Genomic DNA, 14,369 nt, shown 5'->3' with positions numbered 1-14,369 from the left:
CAACAAACACAAATTTTCATAGGACTGGAACAAGGTTACTGTAATTAGCTCACCTTTGTGGTACAAGTGCTTGCACTGAGAATAATGTAAAAAAATAAGTAAATAAAATGCATGTCTCATGGTGGCCTACATGGCTAAAAATCTTCTTATACAAGAATAGCTATTTGATTGCATGTATTCCTGCATCATGACAAGTTATGCATCCAAAAAGCAATGAGTTTTGGTACCAAAGGCTATTAATAATAATAATAATAAACAAACCTAGTGTCTTCCATATTGTTAACCTACATGTGAGCAAGTGGCATGTTGAATTGTGCTGTCAATCTATTTTTATTTATTTCTTTTTCTTTGTCCAAGCAAACCTGCAATTATGAGCCTGTACCTAACAGATCTTACATACATATCTGTATCTGAGAGCTGTATATATAAAAAAAAACATTCTAGGCAGTTGTCCAAGTCTTGGGCTCACCTAAGCATGCTGTTGTTATATCCCTTTTGGGTCATTCACAAAATATGAAAAATGTGATGCTGCTGCATGCTCCCTCAAACAAGAACTCCAGCATCAGTGTGATGAGGAAATTCTATATTAATAGTGAAGACTTTGCTGAGCGACACAAGTGTGGGTGCTTATGAAGCTGAATCCCCTGTGGTTATGGATTCTTGTTTAATGAAGGTGACTTGGCCTGTTGTCAGACCCCCACTGTGTGTGTTTGTTTGGGAATGTATATTTGCTCTTCAGGCAGCAGTCTCATAACAGTTATGTGACAACATGAAGGCATCTGAGGCAGCTCATCTCTGCTCTGTTTGTGCTCCTCAGCCTGCAGCCTATAACAGTATTCAGTGCTCTGGGACAGCTATGTTGATGCTGTCTGGGATTTTTCTTTTCACTACAGAACAGAAAACGTGGGCTGAGGGTGAAAGGTTGATGAGGTTGGAGTGCACATGTCATTTCCCTGTATGCCTTACAATGTAAATATGAACTTGTCTCTTATCTTTAACTACCCACATTTGCCTCCGTACTATCAAAGGATAGGCTGAGCTATCACACAGCCATGGAAGGTTTCTACCTGGACACTCAGACAAGAATTTAGGCCATAATCACTTTGCTGGCTTATTGCAAAGTGATCACAACATCTGCTTTTTGTGGTCCAAAGGAAACGGTTTAATGTATGTGTACACTTTAAATTTAAGTTTAGAAACCTTAAGGAGCCTTAGGTTTGTCCCTATGGGGGATTCCTTAAAGATTGTGTGTGTGTGGGACCATACAACAAAGCGACATCACTACCCATCACCCCTGAGCATCCATTTTTGTAATTAATCTGTTAAAGAATAGTTTTTGTGTAGTGTTATGGTGTTGTGGTGTTTCTCGCCTCAGTAGATTTAATCTTTGCTCATTTAGGGATGTTATGGGATGTTCTATGGTGTCAGGAGATATGGAAAGAGAAATCAATTACACACTCTTAGATGTGGACATTGCATTCAACTATTATTATTTCAGTGGTAGTAAATTCAGTTCATTTGTCAAAACCAATACAAAGTGTTTTTGACATTTGCTTCATTGATATGTCTTGACATTTGCTGTGTTCATATTGTTGTGAGCTAAAGTAACACCTTTTGCTTTACACTGTGTTAGTTTCTGCATAATAAAACAGGTGTGAAATAAGCCTTATGTGCTACCAGCTTTCAGGCCAAGAGTTTTCTTGGTATATTGACTTTAAATGGAAAAATCAGACAGCAGGCACGAAAAAAGAAAATGTAAAAAAAATCACCTCCACCTACTGCGTAGTTTGTACTCCCAAAAATATCACAGACCATGTGTGAGAATGATGCCATCTGTAACAAAGCAAAACCAAAGTAATAATCTCTTTGGCCTCATTTTAGATATGTGTTGTCAGTAGAAATAAGCCTTTTAGCCACTTATCAGAGAAAGGCTGTTAATTGTTTATCACAGGAGGACTTCTAAGCTCAGAAAGCACTGGAATGTTTCCAACTCATTATATCTTCAGGAAAAGTCCTGGAGTCAAATCATGTTGGGGTTTGAGGTCAGTCCATCTCTTCCAACCACCTGCCAATCAGACTCAACTGCTAAATCTCATCGGAGTGAGTCAGCTTTAAATAAAATGCATGCAGAAACAGGAATATATAAGCTTTGCTGGAACAGTGCACCAGAGTGATTACCATTGGCTTTATGGGATTTGGATTCAGGTCTGTATATTCAGGGTATGGTTTGTCTCAGCAATAGATTTAAAGTTGTTTGGAGGTGCATATTAAAGGTCAGTGGAGCTCCAGGGAGGGAAGGCATTGATTAGTGTTTAGCATCAAATTATGACTGAACCCAACTGTGCATTTTACATTACGGATCTACAGTATGTGGATTGTTAGAAAGCTAAACCAGCACCATTCAGTACACACCAGATGGGATGGACAGCGCATTTATGCTGTTCCAAGCTGCCTTTCTCAGCAAGGAATTATGTGCCAATGGCAAGAGAAGGCAAATTCAGAACTGAACTTGTATTTTGAATCATGCTCAATTCTAGGCCTTATGCGTATCATGTTGATTGCAGCACCAGAGATGCTTTTTAATTCATACATTACTTTAATGGTGGTATGGTGGCACAGCAGGTAGTGTCACCACACAGGTCCTGAGTTCGACCCTGAGCTCAGGCTACGGTCTGTGCTGAGTTTCACATTTCTCCTGTGTCTACATGAGTTTCCTTTGGTGTCTCCAGTTTCCTCCCACCTCCCAAAAACATGAAAGTAGGTGGGTTGGTTACACGTAATAGCCCATAGATTTAGAATGACTGTGAGAATGTGTGTGTGTGTGTGTGCATGGTGCCTTTCAATGGACTGGCGTCCCATGCAGAGTCAATATCTCCTTCGCATCCAGTAGTCACCATGATCCTGGGCAGGTTAAAACGGTTACTGAAGGTGTATGAATGAAAATTGTTGTAAGACCAATAACAACACATTGATTTGTGTAATTTGTTTAGTGTATTCATGGCTATACATAACACACTCTTATGCAACCTAAAATGTACCTAAATAGTGAGGGACTTGTCTTGACTGCCCTCATTTTATATTTCTAGTTTATTGTTTCAATCCTGGGGGCACAGTGGATTAGTAGAGTTTGCATGTTCTCCCTGCGCTTCAGCGGTTTTCCCAGGGTACTCTGGTTTCCTCCCCCAGTCCAAAGACATGTTGTAGACTGATTGGCATCTCCAAATTTTCTGTAGTGTGTGTGTGTGTGTGTGTGTGTGTGCGATTGTGACTTGCGATGGGTAGGCACCCCATCCAGGGTGTCCCCCAAGTTCCCTGGGATAGGCTCTAGGCTCCCCCGTGCCCCTGTGTAGAATAAATGGTATGGAAAATGGATGGATGTTGCAATCCTTATGAGACACTTCAGATCTTCAGCTGTTCGTCAGTATGTGTCTATTTCCTTTTCATAATGTTTAAATTACATCTACGCTACTATGTGCTCAGAAAAAGAACATCACTTTTGGCACAAATTCTGATACAGACATCAAACTGAAAAGGTGGCCAACACCTCCTGAGTTTTGGATTTAAGATGTCCTTTGCTTCCAGTTCACCTTTTACTTTCAAGTCCAGTGCAATTAGATGGCAGGAGCTGTAAGATAGCGGCAGTCAGGGTGGATACAGTTACATGAAAGGAAAGATGTTCATACATCATTGAAACTGGATTGAAACTCTCTCCCCAGTTCTTCAAACATTTCAACAAATCTGTTATGTGCTACAGTATTGCTGGATCATTTGTGTTAGTGCTTAGGATTGGGAAGTGTAATTGCTCTTTGTCAGCTATATACACTACTGGTCAAAAGTTTGGAGACACTTGACTGAAATGTTTCTCATGATCTTAAAAATCTTTTGATCTGAAGTTGTATGATTAAACGTTTGAAATCGGTGTTGTAGACACAAATATAATTGTGCCAGCATATTCATTTCTTTCATTAGAAAACTAACAATTAATTTACAAAAAAATTTTTTTTTTAAACAGATGACTCGGAGCAAAATATTCTGAAAAAGCAGCCAATAAGTGTCCAGCGTAGGTGGGAACTCCCTTTAATACTGTTTAAAAAGCATCTCAGGGGGATTCCTAAAGAAATCGGTTGAGAAAATACCAAGAATACTTTTCTGGAAATTCTAGGCAAAAAGGGGGTCTACTTTGAAGATGCTAAAATCTAAAATTATTTTGATTTATTTTTGATTTTTTATCACAACATAATTCCCATAGTTCCATTTGTGTTACTCCAGAGTTTTGATTACTTTATTATTCTTCTAAAGTGTGTGTGTGTGTGGGGGGGGGTGTCAAAAATAAAGAATGAGTGTGTCTAAACTTTTGACTGATAGTGTACCTGTACAGTATAGTGCTGTTTTTTGGAAGACTTGTAGAGCATGCAGCATGTTCTCTGGCAGCTTATCTCTAAAGACAATATTTTTTTTTTTTTTTTTTACAAACCACAAACCTTGCCAAAAGACAGCTACGCAGCATTACTCATGTCTATACTTTTGTTAACCTCAAGGATGAAACACAATGAAGACAAATCTACCACTTCACTATCAGTATAGTCTGTTCAACTCCTTATAAAGCAATCAAGCCATTTTCAGACTTAAATCTGATTACATTTGTTTTTGGAAGTGATGCATGTATTGTCATTAATGTGACCAGATCTATGCTCTGAAATGACCGGTATGTGTTGTCACTTATTGTTGTATGGACATACAGTATATTGGATATGTAGGGCCTCGCATAAATAAAAAGCTCAAATCTGATTTGAAACCATACAGTATGTCACTTAAGCCTTGCACCTTAAATAAGGTTTACTTATTTAAATACTTGGCTTGTTGCTCATAAAGCAAAGTGGAAAGCTGGACCATTTTAGTTTTCCTTTGAATTTCTTGTGCATGGTTCAGTGCATGGGTGTTATTTGTATTGATTGAACCCTTAACCCACTAAATCCCCGTTCTTGCATATTAAACACAGAATAGATACAAATTAACCAGTCCACTTACCATGAAACTGTGTGTACCTCTTGTGCAACTGGTACACTACTAGCTGTTTGATTTGCAGTTGTCTCATGATCTGGGTCTTTACTATCCTCTGCTTCTACACTGCTTTGCTCATGTTCATTTGGTTTTAGAGATTTTTTAACAATTATGTATTGATCCATTTTATTTATTTATTTAGTTATTTATTTATTATTTTAAATATAAATAACCACTAGTTCTTATTGTAAGTAGCTATAACTAGCATGCTGTAAAAATTGAGTGACGGGCTATTGCAAAGTCTTTTTGATTGGTGAGCTGATGGTTAGACGTGGAGTCATTTGATGGGTGGGTTTCAGAAGGTGTTCTTTTATTATTCTACTCTATGAATAGGATAAAGTTATGCTGAAAAGCAGGGCATCTGGGGGTGAGTTATTGAGAGCTGATGTGCTACTGGTGAGCACTCTATATAAAAGATTGCTCATTCGTAGTCCTCCTGCCCATTCAAAAGGCTGTGCTTCCATACTGTATTATAGGAGCACAAAAACAGCATAAAGAGACAGAGAATATGTATCTAGACTGGAAGAAAAAAATGCTAACCATCAAGTCAGCTATCTATCAAGTCAGTGTTGGTGTTACTTTTTTTTTTTTTAAGCTCTGCATAATCGATTGATTTATTAAAAATCTAAGAAGGGCTTATGAAGCACTGTCCCTCATCACATGGTGATGTATTAGGAATGTATTTCTCACCAGAAAAACTTTACTATGTTCTAATTTGATCCAATATTGTAAAATCCACTTAAAAAATATGGGTGAAAGCTCAGCTTCTGTCCCTCTCCAGCACACATTTCAGGCCAACATTTGATTTGTTCACATGTCAGGTCACAAATGCATTAATCAGGCTTTAACTGTACAGAATCCCATTAGCTTTTATCATCTGTTGATTAAACAGTAAATACTGTCCCAGACAGTAATCCGTAAACCTAAATCAGCTCTGTGAGAAGAATATGGCTTTTACTCCAATTAGCTGGTATGAAGCAGCCATTAAATTTGAGTCCTTATTTAAGACAATAAAGTAAAATGTAGTTATGTAGGCTGGTGGACATTTCCGTGCCAGCTTTTCATGCTGTCCATAAAGAAGGCATGGCGTGGGCTTCATAGAAGTTTCATTAATGCATCATGTGAAAGGTGGTCTGGAGGAGGCTAGCCATCATGTCTACACAGAAAAGAACATACACAAAAGGAGCTCTTTCAGTGATTTGTATTGTTTTAACACTGTTCCATCTTTTCATATGCTTAGCTTTTGACACTTCTATCCCCTTTCTTGATCAGCTGTGTTGAGTTTTGACACTTGACACTTTTGGCAGAATAACTCCGTTAGATTAAAAACTGTACTATTCAAAGCCAATAGCACTGCCTTCAGACCATTTATCTTCACATGCGTAAGAGTCTTCTCCCCCATGATCTCACATATTGGATGGATCCATGCTGCTGTTTGTCATTTGTTTTTTTTTTTGTTTTTTTGTGGCATGCTTCTTGCAGCAGGAATCATTATCATGTTGTGCCATTAGATAATGCATTTATGTATATTTTTTTTTCTTTTTTTTTTTTATCTCTCTTGCAAGAACGGTTTTGCTTTGGGTTCTAATGAATGTTTGTCCAAGTTGTCCACTGTAGAATGTGCAATATAATAGTTACATGCTGAGGAAGCATGCAGGCATTGTTGTGTAGTAGTGTTGCTATAACACTACATTTTCAAATAGTAAAATGGTAGCGTTGCTACCTTTTAACATTAGGTAGCTTGTAATGGCAATAAATAATACATAATATATACTTCTATTTTCTTAAGATAAGATAGTATATTGTTAAGGGGCTGCAAAGTGGCACAGAGAGTAGCAATGACTTGTCGCAGTTCCAGAGCCACTGGTTCTATCCTGCACTTAGGATTCACTGAGACCCTGACCAGGTTAAAGAGGTTACTGAATATGAATGAATGAATGAATGAAGATTTTTTTTTAAATGTAGCATTTGTCAGTTGTCAACTTAACTGGACCATGAATATTTTTGTGCTCTTGGTAATACTTGTAAATAAACAAGCACCATTCCCAGCTCATCTACATCTAGGTCAGCTGGATGTTTATCACCTTTCCAACTCCCCTAGTTTCCATCTGTGAGCTTAGCTAAGTATATTTTAAAGTAGCTTGTCTTACACTGCATTGGTGAGTGGTGGAGAAAGGGCTGGGAGGTTGCCAGTCCCTGGGGTCTCAGCAGTGACTCTCAGCTCTAAATGCTACTCCTCCACAATCCTCTGGCACTGGTGGAGGAGCAACTCATTTATATCCATCAGCACACAAATTTGCAGTACACAGTGGGTTGTGATATAATTTACCTCAGCCTGAAATATCACCAGTAGTAAATGTATAAGGGAAACATTATATTCAATTATTTTGGTACATTAGATTGGATGTGCCAGCACAATATTCCATGTGGATTTAATGAATGATTCAGTGAGGTTAAGCTTGTTTGTTCTGCTTGCAGACATGTTTTATTGGCCTTTTTAATAACGTAACCTGAAAATGTAACTTTTTGTAACCAATGACATGTAACTTTTGAGAACAATATAAAAAGATTTTTTTTTCTGAAGCAATGTATTTTACAAGTACAGACAGAATTTAGAGCAGAGTTTTGGTGTGTTCAGTTCATGCTGAACACGCACAGCAAGCTAAACATTTCCGGAAAAAAATGACCTCTAATAAACAGTTTTATTGCCTGATTCATATTGTGCTTCTGTGATCATTTGACCTCATAAGACGAGAGAGAGAGAGAGAATTGGTGCTCTGATTTATTTCTTTTTGGTTCATCACTCACACACACACACACACACACACACACACACACACAAGCAGGTGAGTCTCAAAGGAGCAATGCTGTAGGCGATATGAAACTTTCAGGGTGATAAATTAGTATAAGGTAATCCACTGACGCCTATCAGGACCTTTGCTAATGCTACTCATGCATTAAGCATATTTTTTTGTTTTTTTTGTCATTGTATCTTATTAAGGTTAGTTCTCATAAGTATAAGTATTTACACCTAAAAACTTTTTTATTTAGTGTTATAATTAAATGTATTCTTATTCATTATTACAAGAACACTGATTTTCTGACTTTGCATTGCCCATCTTCTCCTTTGTACCATTCAACACTTCACTGAAGTTGGAAAATGTTATTCACTTGTTCAAGTGAGCATATGGTGAGCTTGATACTACTTCTGAAGAGCCTGCAGCGAGTCGACAGAGTGCTAATTGCTTTTGTTCTGTGCTGCATTCTCAATGTAATGGGTCATCGATGTGCTCTCCTTAGTGTTAGCTGGTTAACCACAGCTGAGAGTTGTAATTGCCTTTTTCACACTGAACAGCTTTCTACTTCTCACTTGGTGAAACCTTTTGTTGCCTCTTCCCCAGTTTGCATGTCTCTCCTTGACTGCTCCTACATTGTAAACTATTTTTATAGCACGATTTTACAATAACTTCCCTTCTTACGAATGTAGAATAGATTACAGTAACATTATATATTAGCAGGTATTTAATTGTTTATAGAAAATACTGTGGGATTGCGTTGGTCTTGTTTGTGGTGATTTATTTATTTATTTTTTTACAATGTTATATTGTTACTCAAAAGCTAAATTTAGTCTAATATTAACTAGTTTAATGTCTATTTGTTATGCAAGATATGCTAATACTAGTTTAATTAAATTAAATTATTGAAGATGGTGAGTTTAATTATTTAAATACTGGTCTGTGTTTCTATTGGTGTATTTAATATTATATATTTTTGTAATGAATTTTTGGGGCTTAGTGGTTAGCATGTTTGCCTCGCACCTCCAGAGTTGTTGGTTGAATTCCCGCCTCCACCCTGTGCACATGGAGTGCTTCAGGGATTTCCTCCAGGTGCTCCGATTTCCTCCCCCAGTCCAAAGACATGCATTGTAGTCTGTCTGACTGGTCTCAGACTACAATATCCAAAGACATGCATTGTAGTCTTTAAATTGTCTGTAATGTGTGAATGTGTGTATAATGAATGTGTGGCACCCCATCCAGGATTTCCCCCACCTTGAGCTGCAAGTCCCCTGGGATAGACTCGTGCTCCCCACAGCCCTGTGTAGGATAAGCAGTACAGAAAATGGATGGGTGGATGGATTTTATTGTTTACATACAGTAAAAGCTGTATTGATTTAAAGTAATTTTATGGCTACTCAATTTGACAATATAATACTATAAAATGTAATTGACTGCAAATGATTTCTTTTAGGATACCACACATTTGCCATAACAATTGCATTGGTGCTAATGTTAAATAGTTTCCTGTAGTGTGAAGTTATAGGATTTTGCAGTAAAGTACAGTTTTACTGTGCACTGTAAATTTTAAGTAGGCCTAAGTTAAACTAAGGCAACTTAATTTGCCAATAATTTAATGGAAATGCTAAAGGAATTTTCTCTGTATGAATAAGCATTGTACAACCTTAATTCCAAAAACAGGCCTTCATTGCCTTATTTTGCGCTTCATAATGCACCTCACATTCTTAATCGGTGCCATGCTAGCACCCGCACTCTCTGCTTACGCACACATGCGCTTGTAATCCAGGGGGAATGTGGTTTGGCATTGGTCTGCTCTGGAAGGCAGCATATGTTGCTCCAGATTGTGTACATATCTTTCTGCATAAATGGTGCCCTCACAGATATAAAAGATACCCATTCCATAGGCACTGACACACCCCCATACCATGACAGATGCTGACTTTTGGACCTGATGATGATAACAGCTTGGATGGTCCTTTTCCTCTTTGACCTGAAGAACACAAAAAACTATTTGAAATGTTGACTTGGTGGACCACAAAACATGATTCCACTGTGCTACTGTCCATCTCCGAAGAGACCGAGCCCAGAGAAGTCGGCGGCGCTTTCTGTGGATGCAGCGGCAAATGGTGATGACAGACAAAGGTTTGCCAAAGTATTCCCAGGATATCCATTACAGACTCATGACGGTTTTTAATACAGTCACATCTGAGGGATCGGAGATCACGCGCATTCAGAAGTGGTTTTCGGCCTTGCCCTTTACACACCGAAATTTGACCAGGTTCCTTGAATCTTTTAATTATATTGTGCACTGTAGAAGGTGAAATGCCCAAAATCCTACGATTTGTCTTTGGGGAATGTTGTTTTCAAAGTGTTGGATATTTGCTGACTCATCTGTTGGCAGATTGGAGAGCCATGACCCATCCTTGCTCCTGAAGGACTAGACCTTTTCTGAAGGCTCCTTATATACTATGATTAGATGATTACCTCACCTGTTTCACATCACCTTCTTATTTCAACTTGTCACATCACTATTAGTCCTAAATTGCCCCGTCCCAATTTTTTTGGAACATTCATCAATTTCAAAATAAACATTTACCTTCAAAAAGCTATGCAGCTAAATAGGTAAAACATCAAATACCTTGTCTTTATACATTTTTGTTTAAATGAAAGTCAAAGTACATTTATAAATCACTCCTCTTTTTTTTTTATTAGCATTTTCCATACTGTCCCAATGTTTTCCTAATTGGGGTTGTACATTAATTCCTAAGGGAGCTTTTTTTATTTGAGGAGATTGACTGAGGGAACAGTGTGAATGTGAAGGCTGAGGTTTGGAAGTGAAGCTGGAGGAGTTGATGCGGTAGGAGTAGGAGAGAGAAGAGTGTATGCCAGGATGACATGTTTGTTCAGCATGAGGTGTCACGTGAAGTATCGCCTTCACTTTTGCAATAATGGTGTATATAGACAACCGTACAGAAATGAACAAGTTGCCATGGTGACATGTAAATTTCTAAAGTCTACATTTCCACTACAAAATGTTCCAGCTCATCATAAGAATGCTTAGTTTGTTTTGATAAAGTGCCAACAGATTGTCAGTGCAGCAGATTTGCAGTGAGCTCATCCAACAGATCAGACAGCTCATTAGCATGACCTAATGTTTTTGTTCTATCTGAATCTGGAGTGGATGTGCACATGTGCTGTCGTCACTCAGTTCCTTGGTGTGTAGGCAAGAGAACCTGTGTAAGCAGAGGATTCCTAGTGTAGGGAAGAAAAGGACTTTGATAGTTCTTGAAAGCTCTTTTTTGCATCACCCACATGCTCATCTCTAATGCTGCAACTGCACTGGGAACTGAGTCAACATGTACTAGCACCTCAAAGGCCCATACGTGTTTTGATGCTTTTTCTGTCCTACTTTTTTAACTGAGTCTAGGGCTGCAACTAATGATTATTTTGATAATCGATTAATCTGTCGATTATTTCTTCGATTAATTGATTAGTTGGGTTAAAATTTTTTTTTTTAAATTTTGGTGAAAAAAACCCAGTTATTTAACATACTGCCCGATGTTGTCCTACAAATATTGTGCAAACTGAAGGCTGTGAAAAAGGTATTAAATGTATCTATGTGGGCTATGCTATACATTGTGCAAAGGATTTAAAAAAAATATTAACGTTATATTTTGAAAACAAAAAAACACCTGATTGTTCACAAGTTTTAAAGCAGAAGTTACATCACTATACTAAAAATGCTAAAAAAAAAACAAAAAAAAAAAAAGTACAAACTAAGTGTTAACTGGTAAGAGGTTGAATGTTCTGCAGTAACATACACATTCACTCATCTGAATACAGTAACATGTTACTATATTCTGTAAATATGACACTTCTTACATTTATATACAATTACATGTTATAACTCCATTATAGTTACTGCTCTCATAAACACAATTACTTTTGTTTCTAAATATAGCATCAAACTACATATTTGATCAAAATTAATATTTTAGTCAGAGTTATTGCACTTCCTTTCTATTGCACGCTGTTTGACGCGCATGCGTGGACTCGCACTCATTCAATGAAGTTTAATGGAGACTCACTCGCTGTCAGGACGAGCCTTTATGTAAAATGAAATACTGGCATGAATTTTTAACGTTTACAGATAAGGATATAAAGGTAAAAATATCATTTCTGTACTAAAGAAAACATGTCTGGAACACATTAAACAGCACACGCATCTGTCGCAGGATCTGACATGACAAGCCACGTTAATACACTTATGAGTTTGTTTGAAGAGCTTCATGTAAAACAATCATGCGCTTTTCACGCAGCACCTCACTCTGTGACCTCTGCTGTTTTCCATATGTTTTATTCATACAAATGCGTTTTTCACCTTCGTGAAGTGATGTCACAGACCCAACTAATCCATAATGAAATTCGTGGTAGATGATTTTAATTATCGATTATTGTCGATTTTCTCAATTAGTTGTTGCAGCCCTAACAAATTGCTACAATGGAAAACAGCTTGACATACTGTAGGTAAATTGTACAAATTGAGACAATTCATACCACTAAATTCTATCTCCTGCAAGACCGTTTGCATGAATGAGTAATACCCAATTATTATTCTGAGGCTTAACATGGGTGTCATTAAATCCATGAAGCTTGCCATTTGAAGCAAAAACAAATTGCCTGTTGTGATCTTTGACACTTTATAGATCATGTATCACACTGAATATCGAATTACACCATCATCTATTCTTATTAAGTTCTCTGTAGGATTGTTGTGATTTTGTTTGGGGCAGCGAATATTGGTTTTGTCTGTCCACTATTTCAACCTTTCCACAATCTTCATTAGTAATGGTATCAAGAGGCTTTCGCCACAAGGGCAAGGCCATCTGTCCACACTTGACTGATGTAGCAGGGCCAGAAACTAGATCAAGGCTGATCAGGCAGGCTATAGGCTGACAGCTGACTTTAGGAGAAATGGCTGATGGAGGAGTACAGACCTCCCTTGAACTATCTATCCATCAGATTCCCCAATGGCTTAACCATATTCTCTACAGTCCTGACACAGTCTGCTACTCTCCATCTCACTGCCAGGCCATAAAGAACCTGTCTGGCTGCATATCATTTTTATAGCCGCTGTTGAGCCTGCAGTTAACACGGTCATTAATAACCGTGGCTGGAATTACGCATTTAGGAGGATTCTGAGAAAAGTCTTGCGTTTTCCATGGATAGAGAATGGAGTGTTATAAAATGCCACCAAATGCAGAAAGATGGTTTACAGTGCAGCTATTTCTGCACCTTCATGAAAACTGGGCTGAATGTTGCAGGAGCTGGCATCACTACTGCAGATATGTGTGCTTTATGCCTGAATATGAGATAAGCTGCATGTTATGTGTGAGAACATGGATTTAAAGTAAACCCAGTTGCCCTGGTGGGATGAACTGAACAGTAGGGGTCAGTCTTTGTCCTTTTTGTTATGGTTCAGTTAGAGGTACTGTTCATACCATAGTAGATGAAGCGGTGAGTATTGTGCTTGTTGAGATACTTACCAATGATGTGTAAAAAGATATAATATCTCAATTATCATAAATCGCATGTAATATCTTAAGTGTTGGGGCGGGGCATGTGTAGACTTCGTTTTCCACCAGTGTCAGTCATGTGATGTGACCTTTCAAACATTGAGTAAAATTTGTGGAACGAACCACTGATCCTGTCAGGCAGCAGTAGTGAATGTCTGTGTAGAGGTAGGAATTAATACATATAATCTCAGAGAAAAGGGCAAGGTACCACCTATATAGTTCTCTGATACCGTCCTCTTAAGTACCTCAAATAATAAAGTGATCTGCTTTAAACGTCTATTAAAGTTCAAAAGTCAATGTAACTTTTTTTTTCTTTGCGTTGATGTTTTTCCAAAACACAACTTGAGTCATTCAGCTCCTTAAGAATTAAATGAACAAGACAACAGAGAACTTTGAATAATTACCAATTATTAACACAAGATTAGGGACAATAAACTGAAGATTGTTTAAATTCACAAACCTAAAGAAGCTTAAGAAGTGAATGCCTTGCATGAATCCATTATGGCAATGACAGCTGTCTGTTTGTGCATGGAAAAACTCTGCGTCATGCAAAAATGAATTGCTCTCTATAGAATGTGCATGCGAGGTGCCCCTGAAGTATTATATGCAACTCGATTTGATTGTATAGCTGATGCATGGCCTGCATTTGCCTTTATTTTCCCTCTGCAAGGTGATGAATGTACAGACTTCTCTGAACAAGTGAAGGTGGGGGGTTAGTGTACATCTCTTCACTGCCATGCTCATAGCCATGCTCGTTACCCATAGGATGATGCTCAGTAATATGGGGCTCGATGATGGAAGAAGTCCTTATACTGAGCTCAGCTCAGTTTTCTCCCCTTCCGTCCTTTCCTGCATTGCCTAACTGCTCTCATTTTGGGTTCATTCATTTGTGATTTACTGTGTATTAACATTAATATTCTCTCCCTCTTTCTTCATT

General features: G+C 37.9%; 1 protein-coding gene across 2 annotated transcripts in view; it reads left to right on the top strand.

The window, feature by feature from the left end:
- Positions 1-14,369, top strand: part of fgf13a (fibroblast growth factor 13a) — a 137,865-nt gene that overhangs the window by 44,150 nt on the left and 79,346 nt on the right. The window lies entirely within an intron of this gene.

The sequence above is a fragment of the Ictalurus furcatus genome, chromosome 8 (genome assembly GCF_023375685.1).
Source record: "Ictalurus furcatus strain D&B chromosome 8, Billie_1.0, whole genome shotgun sequence".
NCBI classification, from domain to species: domain Eukaryota; kingdom Metazoa; phylum Chordata; class Actinopteri; order Siluriformes; family Ictaluridae; genus Ictalurus; species Ictalurus furcatus.
This window is presented reverse-complemented; position numbering and strand designations above follow the sequence as displayed.